At 42.2% G+C, this 22,055-nt stretch overlaps 1 protein-coding gene and 1 pseudogene across 5 annotated transcripts in view; one reads left to right on the forward strand and one right to left on the reverse strand.

Moving 5' to 3' along the window:
- DLG3 (discs large MAGUK scaffold protein 3) overlaps nucleotides 1-22,055 on the reverse strand; it is a gene marked incomplete at its 5' end in the record, with an annotated part of 64,713 nt that overhangs the window by 25,885 nt on the left and 16,773 nt on the right. Inside the window, one exon of one of the 4 annotated variants that reach the window (XM_081221330.1) lies at nucleotides 21,527-21,590. The exons of the other annotated variants lie outside the window; for them this stretch is intronic. Of the gene's footprint in view, nucleotides 1-21,526; nucleotides 21,591-22,055 lie in introns of those variants that run through there. 4 annotated transcript variants of the gene reach the window in all.
- LOC308608833 (chromobox protein homolog 3-like) lies at nucleotides 9,237-19,839 on the forward strand (annotated as a pseudogene). Its single transcript has 2 exons — nucleotides 9,237-9,929; nucleotides 19,606-19,839. The product of its transcript is annotated as a chromobox protein homolog 3-like (transcript).

The following is a 22,055-nucleotide window of genomic DNA, read 5'->3' on the forward strand; positions in this document are numbered from 1 at the left end:
ATTAATCTTTACAGCAGGCACTAAGGCCCAAGGAGAGCAGATGGGAAAAGAGACTTTCCCGAAAAGTGGATTGCAGAGAACAGATGGCCCTGAGATGCAGGGTGGTGGGGCAGGGAAGGACCTGAGGCCATTATATCACTGTTAGGCAAAGAAGATGATCTGTTTCTAGATGACTTTTTTTTTGAGGGGGGGACGTTGGAATGCAGTACAAAGGTAAAAACAAACCTCACAATCAGAAGAGAAGATCACAAAGCTCTCCTGAATTATTTCCCTTTTAACACACAGGGTCTTTGGCTTCAGTAACAATTGAACATTACAATAGAAATTCTCCCAAACCCAGAAGTCTGCTGACATCTCTCTCCCCCAAAACCATCTAGCCAGGGGGGTCATAAGTCCATGCCCAACTTTGTAGCCCACTGACACCATTACAACAGTCTGAAAAAAAAAGCCTCATCATTCTGGAAAGGTGACTACAGGTTTACACCCGATTTAAGAAAACCTGACATAGGAAAATTAACTCTATCCATACAATTATTATAAAAGGCTTTTTGCAGGGCTACTTTGCTGTGACACTCTCCTAGCACGTCTTAAATATGATTCACATTTACCACAGACACACACACACACACACACACACACCACACATTTTTCAGGTCTATAATTGCCAGTCTATAATTGCCACATAAAATGGGATAAATCTAAGGCACAGACTATGAAAACGGTAGAAAACAGGCATACTTCACTATGACAAGCTGATTTTAAAGGAAGTCACAATTTATACTGGGGGTTGAAGGTTGGGGAACTGCTTTAAAAAACAAACACATTTCCAGGAAAAAAGAATTCCACAAAAGCATTTTCATGCACCACAGAGGGCTGGCAAGAAGCATCCCCATCTAGTCTGTATGACTCTACAGGCAGAAAACAAAACACCTGTTCTAACACCTGACACTCCCCTTCCCTCAGCAAAGCAACCTGACCTTCAGCTGGGTATAAAGGGAAACAGTAAAAAGCCTAAACAGGAGGGAATAGAGTTCTAACTCATACAAATATCCTCTTCTCAACAAAGTTTCTTTTTGTTCACTCTCGTACCAATGAAGCCAACTGGTTAAACTCATGTGCTCTTTCATTCATCACGCACTGGTGTTATGGTGATTTGTCCTCATTACTTACTCCTGTCCCTGAAATCCTGCAGGAAGCAGTTAAGTCACTGACTCACCCATTAAATATTGGGGAAAGAAAAAAAGAGAGACAGCAGCTGGACAACGTCCCTATTCTGAGGGTTAGAAGGCAACACATCAATATCAATGAGGCTTCCCAATCTAAAGGTAGAAGGTGGTGACCGATCTGTCATGGCAGCCCTGGACGGCCCAAGTGCGCAGCAGCAGGGCTATCTACCTCTAGAGCCGCCCAGGCGCGGGTCCCATCCCAAGGCTCAGCCCTCCGGCCCAGCCCTCTCCAGTTGGCTCCTTTCTGGCCCTCCTCCCCACTCACCGGCTAAAAGGAGACTGGGTGAGACAAAGAGATTTCTGACCAAGCAACCCCTTCTTGAGCAAGATAAGTAAAAGGCAGATATATGCACTGAACACAGAAAAAAAAAAAGAAAAAAAACCCACCACCCAATCATCCTTAAGCCATTTTCCCCCTCTCCCAACTTGTTTATATATTCTCTTCTTTGGAATTGGCTTGCCCACTGAACTCCAACTTAGCAGCCGGTCATGGCAGTTGCTTAGTAACTACATTTCTTAAAAAACCATTTAAAAACAACCACCAAACCACTATTTCCTCAAAGCTCCTAATCCAAGGATGATAACGCTGGGCCAGAGGGCCCACTTAAAATAGACTATAGAAAGAGAACAAGGCTATTGCTTTAAGGAAGCCACTTTCTGTTTTCTCTGTGCTACTAAGCTTTCAAGTTAATAAATAGTGTTTTATTCACTTTTTCCCCATTCAGATGATACCCTTGGAGTTCTAGCTGCTCATCGGTCTCTGCCTTTTACTTGTAGAGTTATCTAATGTCCAGTAGGCACAAAGTAGGCTCTGAATAAATGATTGTTGGGTAAATGAGGAGCAGATTAAAAAACTCTGCCCAAGTCGATGCTTCTGTTCTCACACTAATAAAACTAATGGTTTATTTAACTGATGGCTGCCAGCTTCACTGAGGGCTTGGAAAAGTAGTTGAGAAGTATTCCCATTTGCTTTTGTTCCCAAGGTTAATTGTTGGGAGCAATTGGAGTATATGTTTTTTAAACACCTCTTTGAGATGTTAATAACCCACAGTGGGCATCTGATTAACAAACTTTGTGTATAACAAAGAAAAAAATAATTCTAACAAAAAGCTGTTTAGAATAGTCTTTAGATAGTACCTCATCTTAGTATTGAGGCCTCATTTTCCAAGGACAAAAGCTTCACCTAAAAAGCATCTGAATTCTAAGACCTTACAATTTGCCAAGGTCCCTCTTTTTCCCTTCCACTCATAACAAAGCTGTTGCTGGAAGGCATCTCCTAGGCCTAAGTCTTTGCCTAAGAAGCCCACCAGACTAGCCTCTATAATCCAAAAGGCCTACTTCAAACAGGTTATTTTAAAGAAACAACACTTACTACTAAAATCTCAAGTCTACTAAACTGTGTTATATTCCTTTTTTTCCCATTCATATGAACCCAACCATTTGTGATCCACAAAGATATCCATGGTGAGTCAGTCATTGCTCCCTCATTCTCTTTACTAATCACAGAGAGAAAAGGGGATGGGGTAGGGGACAATCAGACATCATTCCCCGAAACAGGATTTCTCACTGACCATCTGGGGTGCCTCTGAAAGATCAGGATTTGGGACCCTACCCCCTGATACACTGACTCAGAACCTACTGAGTGGGCCCAGGAATCTGTATTTTTAACAAGCATCAACGTAATTCTGATGCCAAATAAAATTTGAAACTGCTGGTCTTGATTACAAAATTGAGTTTTGTTTTATTTTGTTTTGTTAGTTCAGGGAAAAAATAAGGTAAGTATCCTGCAGCCTGTCTCAAAAGGAAGTTAGGACAAGAGGGTTGGAAAGCTCTCCAAAAAAAAAAAAAAATGGCAATACAACTGCAAATTCCACAGGAAAGGAAAGTGCTAAAGAAGCCTCTGTCCAATATATACACTACCAAACGTAAAATACATAGCTAGTGGGAAGCAGCCACATAGCACAGGGAGATCAGCTCAGTGCTTTGTGACCACCTAGAGGGGTGGGATAGGGAGGGTGGGAGGGAGGGAGACGCAAGAGGGAAGAGATATGGGGACATATGTATATGTATAACTGATTCACTTTGTTATAAAGCAGAAACTAACACACCATTGTAAAGCAATTATACTCCAATAAAGATGTTTAAAAAGAAAAAAGAGGGCTTCCCTGGTGGCGCAGGGGTTGAGAGTCCGCCTGCCGACGCAGGGGACAAGGGTTCGTGCCCCGGTCTGGGAAGATCCCACATGCCGCGGAGCGGCTAGGCCCGTGAGCCATGGCCGGCCGTTGAGCCTGCGCGTCCGGAGCCTGTGCTCTGCAATGGGAGAGGCCACAACAGTGAGAGGCCCACATACCGCAAAAAAAAAAAAAAAAAAAAAAAAAAAAGAAAGAAAGAAAAAAAAGAAACCTCTGTCCAATGTGCCTGCAAAGAAATCTAATGAGTTTACACTTTTTTAAATTATAAAAGTAGCACATGATTTTTAAAAATCTTTAACTTTTTTCTTTGGACATTCCTGTATCATTTCCCCATCCCACTACCCAGAAGTAACCAGTTAGGATTTTTAGTATGTATCCTTCCAGACTTACTTCCATGTATATATCGTTTATATACATACACTCACAACTCACATTGATTCACATGCTTTTTTCATTCTCTGATATATAATGGAAACCTATTCATGTCAGTACACAGTGATCTACCTCGTCCTTTATAATAGCTGCACAGTATTGCATATTTTGGACAGACCATAATTTATTCAGTCATATCCCAACAGACATACATTTAAATTGTTTATAATTTTTTTATATTACAATCAATGCTGCTCTGTATATTTGTATGAGCATTTCGATAGCATAGATTCCTAGAAGTGAAAATGCAGGGTCAAATTACATGCACATGAAAAAATTTGATTGGCACTACGAAACTGAACCCCAGTATCCTGAAACCTTCATGACTGGAGGTGAGGATAAACTGCTAGTCTAAAGCTTCCAGCAGCTCTTCTGTTCCTGAAGAAGTAGAGGCAGAATTTACCTTTAAGGACAGACTGATCTTTTTGTTTGGGGGAAAAAACTCTAACAAGCCTTTTGGTTATGAAAAAGTAAAGCCAAGACTGCATTCTGGAATAGACAAAGAGGAACCTCAAATGTTCTCTCTGCATAACCACAGAAAAGGTCCTCCTGTGGGTGGAGCTGCTGATTCAAAGGACTTGTCCTACCACCTATATGATACTTTATCTACCTCTAGACTTCACCACTCTGCCTCCCCCTACTTAGTAATTTCATGCCAAACCTCCCTGGTACAGTAAATGACAGCCCCCTTCCTCCTGTGCACAACCAGTGTTTCCTCAGTGTTTTGCTGATGTTCTTCCTAATTGCTTCCTCAATCCACCTCTTTCTTTCTTTTTTTTTCTGGTTTTTTTTTTGTGTGTGTGTGTGTGTGTGTGTGTGTGGTACGCGGGCCTCTCACTGTTGTGGCCTCTCCCGTTGCGGAGCACAGGCTCCGGACACGCAGGCTCAGCGGCCATGGCTCACGGGCCCAGCCGCTCCGCGGCATGTGGGATCTTCCTGGACTGGGGCACGAACCCGTGTCCCCTGCATCGGCAGGCGGACTCTCAACCACTGCGCCACCAGGGAAGCCCCACCTCTTTCTTTCTAACTTCCATTGTCATTGCCTTTTCCTTTTCTCATGATTATTTTTATCTCTTGCCTGGATTTAGGTCACACTGTGTTATCTCTTCTCTGGACCACTGATGTATTGCTCTAGCTGGTGGTCTGCCCCCAGGCTCTCCAAACTCCAATCCAGCTTAAGATTCTTATTTGAAAAGCCTTCCTAAAATGCCAACTTGTAGCCCTCTGTCCAGGTATCTATAATAACTCAACAGCAACTAAAGAACTTTAATATCTCAACTAAAATTTCAAAGACTGCTAAAACCATCATCTTGTCACTCTCAGCCAATCTATCCCATGTCTCATTAGACAGATCCTCTTTTGATCTAACCTGCCTGGAACTCTTGAACACAATTTGTTCATTCATACCTATTATTCCCTTGTCCTGAAATTTTCCTCCCTGCCTGACACTGCACATCCTTTATGTCCTTCACCACCCAGAAGTTTTATTCATTCATTTATTTATTCAAATATTAACTAAATGTCTACAGTGTGCCAGGCATTATGAGAGCTGATGGGGATATAATGGTAATCAGTTCCTAGAAGTTACAATAATGAAAAAAACAACTATTTAATTACAATTTTAATTACGATTGTGACAACTGCTATGAAGAAAATGCTACGAGACGAACAGGGTGACCCAATCTACTGAGTGGGGGATGGGAGGTTAACAAAAGGTTTCCATGAGGAAGTGACATTTAAGCTGAGCCTTTAAGGATGAAGAGTTAGCCCGGGGAAAAGGGGTAGATAAAGAAAGCATTCCAGACAGAAGGAACAGCATATGTGAGAGTACAAAATATCTGGATCACAGGGAAGTAAGGGAATACTGGCAGGAGATCAGACTTGTAAGGTAGACAGAGGTCAGATTATACATGACCTTGTGGACTACAGTAAAGATTTCTGCTTTCATCCTAAGAGTAACAGAAAGAAGTCACTGAAAGATTTTAAGTAAAGGAATGACATGAACATGTGTGTATGTGTATCACTATGGCTATTGTGGGGAGAATAAGTGTGGTGCCTCACATGTAGATTTAAGTTTCTTGACAGCAGAGGACCATGCTTTCTCTTTTTGTCTAGGCCCTACAGCCCCTAGGGGGGCCTGCTTTACAGCATCCAAACCAGCTAGCCCCCTAGCCTCTGCTCAAAAATATCCAATGTTGGGAAGCTCTGTATTCCTTAATTATTAGACAACACTATTCAAGAGAAAATTCTTGGATTGAGGGCCATCTCTTTTGCTAGCTGGTCCTACTTTGGTGTCTAAAACAGTATAAAACATGATGGATTCCCTTCTGCATAACTGTATGAAGGAACAGTTTAAAGAAAATCAAAGAGCTGGGAAAGCCTGGAGCAGGTTCCAAGACTACTGAATAAGACGGCCAACAAACACAGGAAAGAATGCTCAACATCACTAATCATTAGAGAAATGAAAATCAAAACTACAATGAGATATCATCTCACACCAGTCAGAATGGCCAACATCAAAAAATCTAGAAACAATGAATGCTGGAGAGGGTGTGGAGAAAAGGGAACCCTCTTGCACTGCTGGTGGGAATGTGAATTGGTACAGCCACTATGGAGAACAGTATGGAGGTTCCTTAAAAAACTACAAATAGAACTACCATATGACCCAGCAATCCCACTACCGGGCATATACCCTGAGAAAACCATAATTCAAAAAGAGTCATGTACCACAATGTTCATTGCAGCTCTATTTACAATAGCCCGGAGATGGAAACAACCTAAGTGTCCATCATCGGATGAATGGATAAAGAAGATGTGGCACATATATACAATGGAATATTACTCAGCCATAAAAAGAAATGAAATTGAGCTATTTGTAATGAGGTGGATGGACCTAAGGTCTGTCATACAGAGTGAAGTAAGTCAGAAAGAGAAAGACAAATACTGTATGCTAACACATATATATGGAATTTAAGGGAAAAAAATGTCATGAAGAATGGGGTAAGACAGGAATAAAGACACAGACCTACTAGAGAATGGACTTGAGGATGTGGGGAGGGGGAAGGGTAAGCTGTGACAAAGCGAGAGAGTGGCATGGACATATATACACTACCAAACGTAAAATAGATAGCTAGTGGGAAGCAGCCGCATAGCACAGGGAGATCAGCTCGGTGCTTTGTGACCACCTAGAAGGGTGGGATATGGAGGGTGGGAAGGAGGGAGATGCAAGAGGGAAGAGATATGGGAACATAGGTATACGTATAACTGATTCACTTTGTTATAAAGCAGAAACTAACACACCACTGTAAAGCAATTATACTCCAATAAAGATGTAAAAAAAAAAAAAAAAGACTGAAGAGAAGGTGGAGTGTGAACAGGGGAAGGGGAAGTGATGGAAGGTTAGGGGGCCAGATTATAAGAGTTTGAGATAGGACTTTTCTTACTAGGCTTTGGGAACTACTGTTAAGTGTTTAAATAGGAAAGTGATACAATTAGAACTAGGTTTGGGGGAAGATTATTCTGAGAACATAATACAGAAGGGAAAACAGCGACAAAGATAACAGAGACCTGTTCTACTAGTATAGACAATGACTTGAAAGGCTTGACATAGTGTGGGGGCAACTGAGGACAGAAAGAAGAGGCAAGAATCAGGAAATATGCTGGAGCTAGAGGAGAGAAAATCTGACATCTGACTGGATGTAGGGTGAGAAAGGATCCAAGGCAGCTTCTGAGTTTCTTCCTGAAAGACCAGGAAAAGGTGGGATAATATCAGCCATAATAGAAAATGGCCATCATGTACTCCAAGTAAGTTCTCTATTCTCCAGGCTAAATATTGTTACTTCCTTAACCATTCTTCATCTAACATGGTTCCCAGGCCCTCCACTACCTCTCCCTTTTTATAATCTAGTGCCCAGAATTTGTGGTGATGTCATTTTCTTTACAAAACTGTAAGCTCCTTGATGTGGTTTTTGTTTCCTTCTCAAAGTTTAGCATGGCAATCTGCACCCTTGTTGAGTCAACGATCTTTACTGAATGTGCTAACTCACTATAAAGATCCAACAAGACAAACCTGGACCCTGTAATTATCAAATTCTGACTCCTCAGGAACTAATGTAAGAAAAAAGAATACAAAACTTTCTCCTTCCGCTGACCCCAAAATGGTAAAAACTGAACAACAAAACCACAAACCAGTTCTGCAAAACACTAACATATCAGAGGTTTCAAGACCTACTTAATAGCCTAATAAAGCATCAAAGAGGACTGAAACTACAATATTCACTAATATGAAATGGACACATAACCAAGCCTCCAAATCCATCTCCCCTATAAGACTTTGATCTCAAATGCATCTACGTTCCTAATGACAGGAAAACTGTCTTCTCAGGATAAAAAATGACATTTGTCAGTAATTTGGAAAAGCAGAAAGGGGCTCAGTTTCTCAACCCACAGAAGACTTATGTGGTTCTATTTAACTATGGGTAGGAAAATGTTTGTAGAGACAGGAAACAATGGGAAGCAAAAAAGGGTACTTACTCTGCATGAAGCACTGACTACCTATGATTTGAATGAAGATATAAAAGGTAAATGCTCCAAAATAAAATAAAAACCATGCCTACCAAATTTGGAAGTGACAATGAAGCTGGGGAGACAACTGGATGACAGACTTCAGACACACAGATTGTGACAGGTAGGAACAATGGAAAGATGGGAATACAAATAGAATGCAAAAGAGAAATGTAACTTCCTGACCTTGAGTCCCCACACAAATACTGAGTAGGGAAGACAGGGCTGAATAACAGCATGTGTCTTGGTTGGCTATCAACACAAAACAAGTCAATAGCTGCCCAAAGGCTCCTTTGTTCCTATGGAAGTGAAGGTGTTCCAATCTCAAACTCATACAGCCCTCATTTGCCATTGCTGAGCTGCCCTGAGCTCAGAGGAATCACCCGTTGCGCAAATGTACAGAACTCATGAGAGAGTCACAGATTTTGATGAGTATGAATTGTGTTTTAGGTTTCTACAGTTACCTTTGGAGTGCAAACCCTCAGGATTTGTATGAATTACAAGCATCTGTCCCAACAACATAGCTCATGTTTTCAAAAGAAATGGATGGAGCCCAAAGTGAAATAAGCCCATCAAGAAGATACCTGTCAGTGTGGTGATAAGTACATGAATCGTCAAACAGCACAACATTTCTTGGAATCACAAACTTGTCTCTATAAAATAATATGAAGCCTATTACTTGGGTTAGTTTCTAATTATGGGGCCTACTATTTAAAGAATCTGACACCTCTAAGAGAAGCCGCAGACCCGGACTGGAGCAGCTCGGAGGTGGTGAATAATAGCTCTTCAAGTCTGCAATAAAAAATGGCCTCCAGGGCTTTCCTGGTGGCGCAGTGGTTGAGAGTCCGCCTGCCGATGCAGGGGACACAGGTTCGTGCCCCGGTCTGGGAAGATCCCACATGCCGCGGAGCGGCTGGGCCCGTGAGCCATGGCCGCTGAGCCTGCGTGTCCGGAGCCTGTGCTCCGCAACGGGAGAGGCCACAACAGTGAGAGGCCCGCGTATAGCAAAAAAAAAAAAAAAAAAAAAAAAAAAAAAAGGCCTCCAATAAAACTACATTGCAAAATATGGGAAACAAACAGAATGGAAAGAGTAAAAAAGTCGAAGAGGCAGAACCTGAAGAATTTGTGGTAGAAAAAGTACCGGACCAACGTGAAGTGAATGGGAAGGTGGAGTATTTCCTGAAGTGGAAGGGATTTACAGATGCAGACAATACTTGGGAACCGGAAGAAAATTTAGATTGTCCAGAGTTAATTGAAGCATTTCTTAATTCTCAAAAAGCTGGTAAAGAAAAAGATGGAACAAAAAGAAAATCTTTTATCTGACAGTGAATCTGATGATAGCAAATCAAAGAAGAAAAGAGATGCTGCTGATAAACCAAGAGGTTTTGCCAGAGGTCTCAACCCAGAGCGAATAATTGGTGCCACAGACAGCAGTGGAGAATTAATGTTTCTCATGAAATGGAAATATTCAGACTTGGTGCTGGCAAAAGAGGCAAATATGAAGTGTCCTCAAATTGTAATTGCTTTTGTGTGTGTGTGGGGGGGGGTTGTGTGTGATTTGTGTGTGTGTGTGTGTGTGTGGTTTTTATTTGTAATTGCTTTTTATGAAGAGAGACTAACTTGGCATTCTTGTCCAGAAGATGAAGCTCAATAATTGTTTGCATTGCTTTTTACATATATATTTTTTTATCAAAAATCTGGGTCTTGGTTTTTTTGATTTATTAGTGTGAAGAAATAACTACATTCTAATGAAAATCAAGTTTGATATGTTCGTTTTGAAGTAGTATTGGGGAAGTTGTTGGGTTTTGGGGGGGATTTTTGGTTTTTTTGTTTTTGTTTTTTTTTTGCATCTGTAGCACTGGTTACTTTGAACAAATAAAAGCTTTCTGTAGTTGCTTCCTTTAGCAGAAAAGAACGTTTGATACCACGGTATATTATTTCCTCTGCATTGGAGAACAGCTTTTCTAAATGTTGGGGAAAATCTCCATAGTCATTACTCAATCAGAATTTAGAATTTGTATTTAACTCATATATGCCTAAGGACCATTCTGGGTTTTTTGTATGTGTATACATATGTAAATGGTTTGGGGATTTTCTGGTTATTGTTTAAATACATTTACCAAAACAAAAACAGCCTTTCACAACCATGGATAAGCCCATGTTTCTGGGATTCTATCATTTTGAGCAATATAAGAAATCACTTCAACTTAAATTGAAAATTTAAGTCTTAACCTTTCAAATTAAATAATTTTGTAATTAATTAGACAAATTAATGCAAACAATTTAAATTGGGTAATTTTTTAAAGCAGCCCTACCAGAATCTGCATCCATATCTACCATCATATAAATGCAGTTTTATATGTAAAACCCCTGAAAGTAAAATTTTATCTCTGTGAACCCAAATGAAAAAACTAGAAAAACTCTGGTATGTTTTAATTAGCCAAGCAAGACTTAGTTAAATGGAGATTTAAAGCTTCCTTTTGGCAAACCATTCTTTTATAAGAAGTTGAAATCCCTGTGCTGTATTTACTGAAAGACTGTGATACATGGAATGTCTCAGACTTGTTAATGGAAACCTAATCAGATGGTTAGAGATGTTGGCAATTTAGGATCTGCAGGAATAAATGAGTGAACAAACTGTACTAATCTAAACTTGACCTGCATGTTTTTTCAAACTTTACCCCAACCCATTTCTTACATGTAGGCTCAATCTTCTCAGTATTTTGGGTTACTGGTTCAGCAGAAGCCAGGAAAAACAATAACTCTGTAGTAATCAGAATGTTATTCAACTGTATATTGTTTATTTTATTGTAAATACTGGTGAACAGTGGTCAATAGTTTTATATTCAAAAAAAGAATCTGGGCTTCCCTGGTGGCGCAGTGGTTGAGAGTCCGCCTGCCGATGCAGGAGACGCGGGTTCGTGCCCCTGTCTGGGAGGATCCCACGTGCCGCGGAGCGGCTGGGCCCGTGAGCCATGGCCGCTGAGCCTGCGCATCCGGAGCCTGTGCGCCACAACGGGAGGGGCCGCAGCAGTGAGAGGCCCGCGTACCGAAAAAAAAAAAAAAAAAAAAAAAAAAAAAGAATCTGACACCTCTAAAACTAGACAATTTCTCAGTTCCCTTCTAATTTTGACATAATTATGATTTTAGAACCAAATCAATGAGGTCCATAAGAAATCAAACCTAGGACTAGTCTAATAAAAATTTTTAATATGATCTACAAGAAGGAAATCTTCACATCTGCAAATAATCCTAAACTCTTTAGGTCAAAAAAATACCACTTTAAGGAGTATAAATTGCAAGAAAAAGAATTTAAGGCTATATGAGGGGGCAGAAAAGTTGCAAACAGACCTCCATATGGGCAAATGCTGCTTGAAGAAAAATAATTTCAGCTCTACTTTTAGAACAATGGGCTTGGAACTATATGACTAACCCAGAACAGAAACTTCAGTGTCATTGTATTCTGGTCCCTGCACTGTCACAATGTGCTTCCTCACCCATACACACACATTACCAGGGTCCTGATACTGGGAATAAAACAGAAAATAAGATATGCCATAAAAAAAATCCAGATTATCCCTACTGACTGGATGTTTCTGTCCCCTAAAGAGCTTAGTGAGGATGCAGGAAGGGCCACTGAGCAAAAGTGCTATACTATAAAAAGGTGCTATGACATTCAGCCACCTGGCCTGAAATGAGTAGAATGAAAAATGCTTTGATCTCACATCAAGCTAAGAAAAAGTTTTTCATAGGACCTGGCCATTGGCTCTCCTCACCCTGTTCTGGATCACCCAACAGATCAGGGTAAAAGCTTCAAATAGGGCCTTTTCTCTAATTCAAAAGAATTTCATATAGCATATTCAAATGCAAGATTAACAAAGCCTTTAGCTCCTTTAACCCATAAGTCAAAGTCTATGTAAGAACCACCCCAAGACAAAACACCTCATCTAGAAAACATGAGAATGAATACCTTGCCCTGAAGGTAGCAGGTACTCTTGTTCACAACAATCTTTTCCACTTAACAGAAATGCTGCAACACAGTGTCCGAAACACACAACATTTTATGACTAAGCTTGCTAACTTGAGATAATGTAACTGATTTCTATGTTTTGTTTTGTTTTTTGTTTTTTTTTGGCCGCAGCCGGCGGCTTTCCCCCAACCAGGGATCGAACCCGGGCCCCCTGCAGTGGAAGCACAGAAACATAACCACTGGACCACCAGGGAATTCCCTGATTTCTATGTTTTACTATGTCAATTGAGAATCTAGATTCAAATGTTCTTCACAGTAGTCACTCCAATAGGATCACAAATTCTCTCACAATAGTTATTGGGGTATCAACTGAATCTCTTTTGGGTCAAGTTTCTGTGGAAGGAACCCAGAAACTGAGACCTAGAGAAAGACCCTTCTGGTTATTTGTCAAAACATCTGCGGTCATTTTTCATATTTTACTCTGATAATCCCAGAGTAAAATATTACAGAACAGAATTAAGAAACCCCAAATCCAAATTATGAGCATGTGCGTGTGGTTGTGTGTGTGCGTGCGTAATAAAGGTGGCACTTCAAAACAGAAGGAAAATGATGGATTATCTAATAAATGCTACCAAGGTATTCCTTAAATATTTGGAGCAAAAATAAGGTAGTGTCCTATCTTATATCATAAATAAAGTCCAGGCAGGTTAAAGTTTTAAATGCAAAAAGAAAAACATTAAATAACTACAGTAAAACAAAGGCAGGCATTTATCTTCTCTCAGGGTAGGAAAGGCCCTTCCAAACCTAGGGGCAGAGGTGAAATACACAAAAGAAAACACTGATAGATTTGACTACATAAAAACAAAACATCTGTACATCAAAATAAAATAAAATAATAAAGCAAAATGGGAAAAACCACTGCAATATATATGACAAAGAACTAATATTCTAACTACTTTAAAGCTTTTACGTATCAGTAAGAACTAATAAACATACGTCAACAGGGAAATGGGGAAAGGATATGAACAGGCAATCCACACACAAAAAAAGAAAATGATGGACAAACACACACACAAATGTTCAATTCTATTATGAAAAAGAAATACAAATTAAGATATGAATTAAGTAACATTTTTACCTATCCAATTTGCAGAGATTTTGAATTAAGTAACATTTTTACCTATCCAATTTGCAGAGATTTTTAAAAAATAATACTCCATGTTAGCAAGGTTGGTGGAGGTGGAGAAATATACCAAAATATATCAAATATATCAAAAGTCTTAAACATGTTCATATCCTTTGGCCCAATAATTCCACTCCAAAGAATTCATTCTGAAGACACAATCACAGATTCACAAAAAGCCTCATACAAGGATATCCATCAAAGTGTTATTTATAAGATCAAAAAATTTGCAAACAACCTACAAGTCCTCCAATAAGGGAATGAGTACATGAATTATGGCACACACATGATGGAATATTGTTAAATTATTAAAAACCATTTTAATAAAATATGCATGACATATGCTAAGTTAAAAGAATGGATATAAGACTGCTTAAATACAATGATCCGAGTCTTGAAAGAGATACATACATACTATATGATATATAAAAGTTTAGGGGGATGGGCTTCCCTGGTGGCGCAGTGGTTGAGACTCTGCCTGCAAATGCAGGGGACACGGGTTCGAGCCCTGGTCTGGGAAGATCCCACATGCCGCGGAGCAACTGGGCCTGTGAGCCACAATTACTGAGCCTGCGCGTCTGGAGCCTGTGCTCCGCGACAAGAGAGGCCGCGACAGTGAGAGGCCCGCGCACCGCAATGAAGAGTGGCCCCCGCTTGCCACAGCTAGAGAAAGCCCTCGCACAGAAACGAAGACCCAACACAGCCATAAATAAATAAATAAATAAAGCAAACTGTCAACAAGTAAAAGTAAACACTAAAAAAAAAAAAAGTTTAGAGGGAAATATACACAAACACAAGGTTATTTCTGGAGGTAGTTTTACAGGTGATTTGAACTTTTTTTACTTTGTATTTTGTTATGTTCCAATTTTCTACAAATCTGAATGTAATATTTATATATCCAGGAAAAATATAATTTTAAAAATTATATATTTTAAAATTATATATATTATAATATAAAATATAATTTGAGGGGGATGGGGAGGCAGACTGAAAAAGACAGGCCCAAGGATGAAGCCAGGACACATGTGCACTAGAAATTCCCCTCTTCACTGCTCTTGACTCCTTCATCATTTGCCTCTGGGACGGATCACCCAACCAGTTGCAGACAAATCCACTTAAATGTATTATCACTATTATCACCTTGCCATCTTATCCAAGAGTAGACCAAAGAAGCTCTGCCAATGCATTGCTAAAATCTAGATATACCACATTTAACCTATTTCCTTGGTCTACCAGTCCAGTAACCCTGTCCATCAAGGCAATTTGGCAGTCTGACATGATTCGTTTGACTTTGGTGAACCAATACTGGTTCCAGTGCTCACCACTTCTTTTTTCTGAGTGTTTATAAAACAACCCTTGGGCCTCCCTGGTGGCGCAGTAGTTGAGAATCTGCCTGCTAATGCAGGGGACATGGGTTCAAGCCCTGGTCTGGGAAGATCCCACATGCCGCGGAGCAACTAGGCCCGTGAGGCACAACTACTGAGCCTGCGCGTCTGGAGCCTGTGCTCCGCAACAAGAGAGGCCACGACAGTGAGAGGCCAGTGCACCGCGATGAAGAATGGCCCCCGCTTGCCACAACTAGAGAAAGCCCTTGCACAGAAACAAAGACCCAACACAGCCAAAAATAAAAATAAATAAATTAAAAGAAGGCTCAACATTAAAAAAAAAAAAAAAAAACTCTTAATAATCTAGCTTGGAATTTAACCCAAGATTTACAAAATTCTCTTTCTCCTTTTTGAAAATCTGAAGGACACCTGTGTATCCAGATCCCCAATGCACATATTTATACAAAATGTGTTAATTTCATCAAGTTGAAAAATCCCCAAATCTCTAGGGTCTTTGTTTTTTTAAGATATCTAAATTCAGTGAAAAGTAAACAAAGATCTATTTCAAGAGGATGAAAGCCTTATCACAGGAAAGAAGAGGGGAAGACAGGACCTTTATTAAAGCAAGACCATTATTAACTCAAGACTGTGATTCAACAACAGTCTAGGTACAAACAGGAACTTGTGAATTGAATTCACAACTCACTTACACTTACCTAACACAGAATTTGAGTTAGAAGAAACATGTGAGATCATTTTGCACAGTCCCCTCATTTTACAGATCAGAAAACTGGGGCCCATGGGGACTTCCCTGGTGGCACAGTGATTGAGAATCCACCTGCCAATGCAGGGGACAAGGGTTCAAGCCCTGGTCCAGGAAGACCCCACATGCCGCAGAGCAACTAAGCCTGTGCACCACAACTACTGAAGCCCGTGCTCCGTAACAAGGGAAGCCACTGCAATGAGAAGCCCGTGCACCACAATGAAGACTAGCACCGCCCCCCACCGCTGCAACTAGAGAAAGCCCACGTGCAGTAACGAAAACCCAACACACCCAAAAATAAAATATAATAAAATAAATTTTTAAAAAACCAATAAAACCATTACCCTATGGTGGAATATAAGTCTAAAGCTTCAAACAAACAAAGCAACAGTGTAAATACCAGGGTCAAGATTTCAACAAGCAACACATTAAATTAAAAAGAAAGCCTAAAAAGCTATAAATAAATAAGAAATAATTCATTCTCTATATCATTCTAATCACTCTACCCCATCAGAAGAACCGATGTTTTACAGACACCAAACCTCCTAGGATTTTGCCTCAAACCATGTAACAAGGACAAGAAAGCACCTGTCTAGCTAGGTTCAGAATTCTTTGCCAACTCTAGCTACCATGTCCTTAGGCTACATGCAAGACAAAAAAGCACAGCGCACACGAGTACACACACAAACACACACACACAAACACCTGTATATAAAGTTCAGCCCCAGGAGGCAAAACTGAAAAGAAAGCTAACATATTTCTCTCTTCTAAGTTTGCAAAACAGGGTGGGCCTAAAAGGGTGCAGCCACTTTGGGAAAGTCTGGCAGTTCCTCAAAAATGTTCAATGTTGTTACCTTATGACCCAGCAATTCCACTCCTAGGCATATATACCCAAAAGAATTGAAAACATATGACCACACAAAAACCTCCCATGAGGTTCACAGCAGCAGTATTCACAATAGTTGAAAGGTGGAAACAACCCAAAAGTCCATCAACAGAAGAATGGATAAACAACTTGTGGTATAACCATAGGATGGAATATCATTCAGCCTTAAAAAGGAATGAAGTGTTACATGCTACAACATGATGAACCTTGAAAGCACTATGCTGAAAGAAAGAAGACAGACACAAAAGACTACATGTTGTATGATTCCATTTATATGAACCAGCCAGAAAAGGACACTTTACAGAAACAGAAAGTAGATCAGTGGTTGCCTTGGGTGAGGGGAGGCGAGGGGAGGAGTTTGGGGGAAATGGGCAGTGACTGCTAATGGGACAGGACTTCTTTTTGGGGTGAGGAAAATGTTCTAAAATTGACTGTTGCACCACTCTGAACACTCTAAAAACCACTGAGTTGTACACTTTAAATGGGTGAATTGTACGGTATGTGAATAAGCTGGAGGGTTTTCTGTTTTTTTTTTTTTTAAAGGTGGGCCCTATCATTTTTATCAGGTCAGCATTCCTAGATAAAATTATCAGTACCCACACCCTCCAGCACACAGTGATAAGAGTGGAAAGGTAGTCCCTTATCCTCCTGGTTCCCTCTAATCACCTGAGTAATAACAGTTGGCTTGCTCTGGTCTCAAGTCAATTTATAAACAACGTGAGAATCATGGGACTAAGCAAAGCAAAACAATAAGCACATGAAAAGATGCTCAACATCATTAGCCATTGGGTAAATGCAAATGAAAAGCACGATGAGGACTTCCCTGCTGGCGCAGTGGTTAAGAATCCGCCTGCCAATGCAGGGGACACGGGTTTGAGCCCTGGTCCAGGAAGACTCCACGTGCGGCGGAGCAGCTAGGCCCGTGTGCCACAACCACTGAGCCTGCGTGCCACAACTACTGAAGCCCGCGTGCCTAGGGCCCATGCTCCACAACAAGAGAAGCCACTGCAATGAGAAGCCCGCGCACCGTAACGAAGAGTAGCCCCTGCTCGCCGCAACTAGAGAAAGCCTGCACACAGCAACGAAGACCCGACGCAGCGAAAAATAAATAAATAAATAAATAAAATTTATTAAAAAAAAAAAAAGCTGACATTTGGGAGTTGGCTTTAGTCCATCTGTTAACAGCTTCTGGCACCTGAAGAGTCTCAGAGGAGTATCTTCTGGGTAGAGAGAGAGGGCTCACAGCTTCTCTGCTGTGGAGAGAGGTCGTTGTGGTCTCTTGGCAAAAGCCCTGGACACGAAGTTCTCAGGAAATCTGACTTCAAATTGTGATTATGCCCCTTACTGGCTGTGGGACCTTTAGCAAGTCACTCAACCTCTCTGATCCTCACTTTCCTCATCTGTAAAATAGGGATGATACCACCTATCCCACAGGGATATCCTGAAGATTAATGCTTACAAAGCCATCTAGAACATAGACATACTCAATAATTCAACAAAACATGTGCCAGGCTCTGGACTAGGTGCTGGGGCACAAAGAAAAATACAGTAGTAGCTGCCTTCAAATTGTTCAGTGTAGAAATGCTGTTAACAGGAATTCATTTTCTTCCCTCCCTACATTAGCCTTCTTTTAGGATGGCAACAGGAGTTTCAGAACGTTGATTCTTTGCCTTGATAAACTTTCACCTCTGTGCTCTCAAAAGAGATCATGCTGATAGGGTGGCACCTATGTTTACATCCCTCATTCTCAAACAGGGGAGATGGGGTGGTAAACTTAAATGTTATGGGGAAAATATCCCCTTTATGCTTTCAAGTTATTACCAACACTGATCCTTACACTCTTCCAGGCCTTACCTGAAGGTGTTTCCATGGTGAAAAGTGTGCTTCTTCAGCACTTTAAAATAAGTATGGAAAACCCTAGTTCTTTCTCATTCCCTGTACCCCCAGCCTGTATGGATTTATGTTCCAGTTGAAAAGACTAGTCACAAAGGATCAGTTCCCAGTTTAGCTACCTTAGTGACCAATTTCTGGCTCACCTCCTGATTTGGGGTTCAGAATCTATGCTAAAAACAAAAGGGCTTTCCAGAAAAATACTAGCTGAGTTTATAAACAGAGGCTGACACAAAGCAACTAGGGAGGAAAATGTAGGAGATAGTTTCTAAATCAAAATGTTATAACATGAAAACCATCCTCCCCTTGGTGGAGCAATTCCACAAGTCACAGAAAAATATTTTTCATTTTAGAATAGATTGGAAGAGAGCCTCTGCCAAGAGCCAGTTGTTTCAATTTTCAATTCGAATTTTAAGCAGGATTATACATGCCCAAGAACATCATGCTATTTTTAGCTAAATAGGTAGGATTGCTGTGTCCACAACAGTTTGGAGCAATCAGGAGTGAAACTATTAAACAGCATCTCTCACTGTAGTAGCTTATCATTTGGCACTTCTATATCTATTTTAATATTTTCCAAAGCTTCATCATACAAATATTTGTAAAGCACCCCTGCTTAGGCACAATACAAAGTTTAAATAGATAGACAAGGTTCCTATCTTCATTATGGGTTCAACCCATTAAGCAACCAGATATATGAAAGAATCTCACAGTTAGAGCAAAGTCAGAGCTGCCATCCAGCCCCTAACTGCCCAGATGAGATACATCAGGAAGCAACTGTCCTACACCTATCACCCTTCCAATGCTTGCACCATCTCTAGGTATTCAAAAGAGAGGGGTAATGAAAATGTTCTAAAATCGACTGTGATGATGAATGCACAATTCTGTGAATACACTAAAAAGCCACTGAATTGTACACCTAAATGGATGCATTGTATGGTGTATGAATCATATCTCAATTAAGCTGTTAAAAAAAGGAGAAAAATTGTTCTTACTCTGATTGTTCTAATTAGTCAAAGCTATTTTTTTTTAAAGCTCTCGTACTAAAGGATATCTAGCTAAAGGCTGCACTGGTTTGGCAATGGTGCCTCAAGGGCCACCATGGAGACCACTCTAATCTTTCCCTCACCCTCTCTTCTATTATTTTCCCAGTTCCTTTCCTCTGCTCCAACTAGGTCTTAGGTTTCTCAGGTATTCCCAAGCACGATTTGTCCCAGCTGGTGGACTTCAGGATTAAACTGATTGCTGACCCTCAGCAACGTTCCCTTCATGACCTTAGGCAAGTCATGTCCCTGCTCTCCTATCGCTGTTCTGGTTTGCACAATGAGGGGTTGGACTACGTGATCCTTTCCAGCTCCCACATTCCATGTGAAAAAAATACAAATGATGAACACTTACTTGGCCAATAACATACAAAGTCTCTGCCATTTTAGCGAACAAACATATATTTGGATTATTCATTTTGTAAATGCCTATGTGATGCAATCCTCCAAAGAACAGTATTTAACATAATTATAAAATGATCAACATGGAGTCCTTATTCTTAAAAACTATCACTTTATCAAAGAAAATTCAGAGCCCAACACGGAATGCTTGATAGTCTCTCCGGACCTGTTTCCAAGGGTCCATTTTTGAATGGAAAAAAAAAAAAAAGCTTTTGCATGTTGGGGCCCTGTTGGATTTTCCAAACCAAAGGAAGAAATGAGATTGGGGTGGCAGAGCCTTAACAACAGTAGTTCAACTAAATCCTGAGAGAAGAAAGGCTTTGTTTGGCAAATGGTAGAGACACCCAGCATAAGACAGCACCTCGACAAACATCAAAAATGCTCAGAAATATGCCCAGAGAGCAATGAACACTGAAGGAATCCCTTTAGCCAGGACAACTTGCAGCTTTTTATGCAAATCAATTACATTCTCCTAACAAAACTCGGAGAAACATGTAGTCACCAGTTTCCAACATACTACCACCAAATTCACAGTATTGTTTCCATGTGCCCAGCATCAGTGAGCAAAACCGAAAGAAACACATCAATTTCTCCTTCACACACACACACAAATATGCAAGAGAAACCATGTTCTTTGCAGAACCTACGTTGCCTAAGTTGTGGGCATGAAATGGATAAATATTGGTTGCTAATAAAAATCAGATGGTGAGCTCTACACTGAGAAGCAAACAGCACGCGCAGGCATCATAAAAACAATAACCCTAGTGTGTGTTTCTTGTCATTAAGCGGGACACCCAACATGGAAAGAAATGACTCAGAGTGTCCATTTGCATCCCTCTTTCCCACTACCTCAGACCAACAAGCTCTCCTGTTAGTCACCTCCCTACACTTGTCCCCATCAAAAGGGCCTAGTGCATAAGGTTGCAGGCCCCTCTCTTGTTGGCCTTCAGGCTCCTGGCTTGAGGCGCTGAACGAGGGGTAGGGGGGCAGCGGAAAGGACAAAGGTAGGCGCTTTCGATCCCTCACGGCTTTGCAGCAGGGCTGCCAGCCTCTCCCCGTTCTCATCACCGAACAGAGCACCTGCCCTAAGGGACAAAGGCCGACCTTACAAAGAGGAGGGGGAGGCGAAAAGGAGTCGGCGACAGTCGCAAACGCTGGCAAACAAAAGCGGGCATGGGGCGGCCCGAGAACACCAAGCCCACCTCGGGGGTTCCCAGAGGTCGCCAGGTCGGGGTGGGGGGGAAAGGAGGCGTAGTAACGGATGTGGGGGAGGGGAAGACGGAGAAAATTCCTCAGAGGACCGAGATTAGGTAGCTGCTGGGGGCGCAGCCGCCGGCAGGAAGGAGACTGGGGGGCGGACAGAGGTCCCAGGCGAGAAGGGGCAGAGTTCGCGGGTGGGGAGAGGTGACGGCCAAGAGGTGGAGGCCGGCCGGGGCTCAGCCGCGCGCACTGCTCCGCGGGGCCGCGAGGGACCCTCGGGAGGGGCTCCAAAGCCGCGCGCCGCGCGGGGCTGGGGACACGCGGCCCAGGGATTCCGGGGAGAGCTCAGAGTTGGGGGCGCGGTGTGGGAAAAGAGAGAGTCTGAGAACAGAACCGTAGAGAGGCTAGGGGGGACTGTGAGGGGGCCTGACCCCCGTCCGCCCCACCTCACCTGGCGCCGGGTCGGAGTCCAGGTCTAGTGCTGAGAAAGCGCCAGCTCCGGCCGGCCCCTCTGTCCCGCGCGGGAGACCACGGACACAAAGCGGGGCACGCGGGAGGAGGGGGGGAGGAGGGGGAGGAGGGGGAAGAGGAGGAGGAGGAGGAGGAGGAGGGGGGGGGAGGGGAGGGGAGGGGAGGGGAGGGGGGGAGGGGAGGGAGGAGGAGGAGACGCCTGAGGCGCGCGAGGCAGGGAGGGGGGAAGGAGGGGCGCCCGCCGCCCTCCGCCTGGGTCAGGGGGCGGGGCGTGAGGCTGGAGGCCGCGCTCGGCCGGCCAATGGCCACCCCGCCGGCCGGCTGGCTCAGGCGCGCTATCCCGCAGCTCACCTCGGCACCTGGGCCTTGGCTGGCCCCAGCCAATCAAACGCTTTCATTTGCATAACCGGCCCCTCCCACTCGCCCAAGCCGGGGGACTGCTCCCGCAGAACACAAAGAAGGCCCCCAGCAGGGAAAGGGGGGTCCACTTCCGATTCCCTACCTGGAGA

The sequence above is a fragment of the Mesoplodon bidens genome, assembly GCF_964165515.1.
Source record: "Mesoplodon bidens genome assembly, chromosome: X".
Lineage (NCBI taxonomy): Eukaryota > Metazoa > Chordata > Mammalia > Artiodactyla > Ziphiidae > Mesoplodon > Mesoplodon bidens.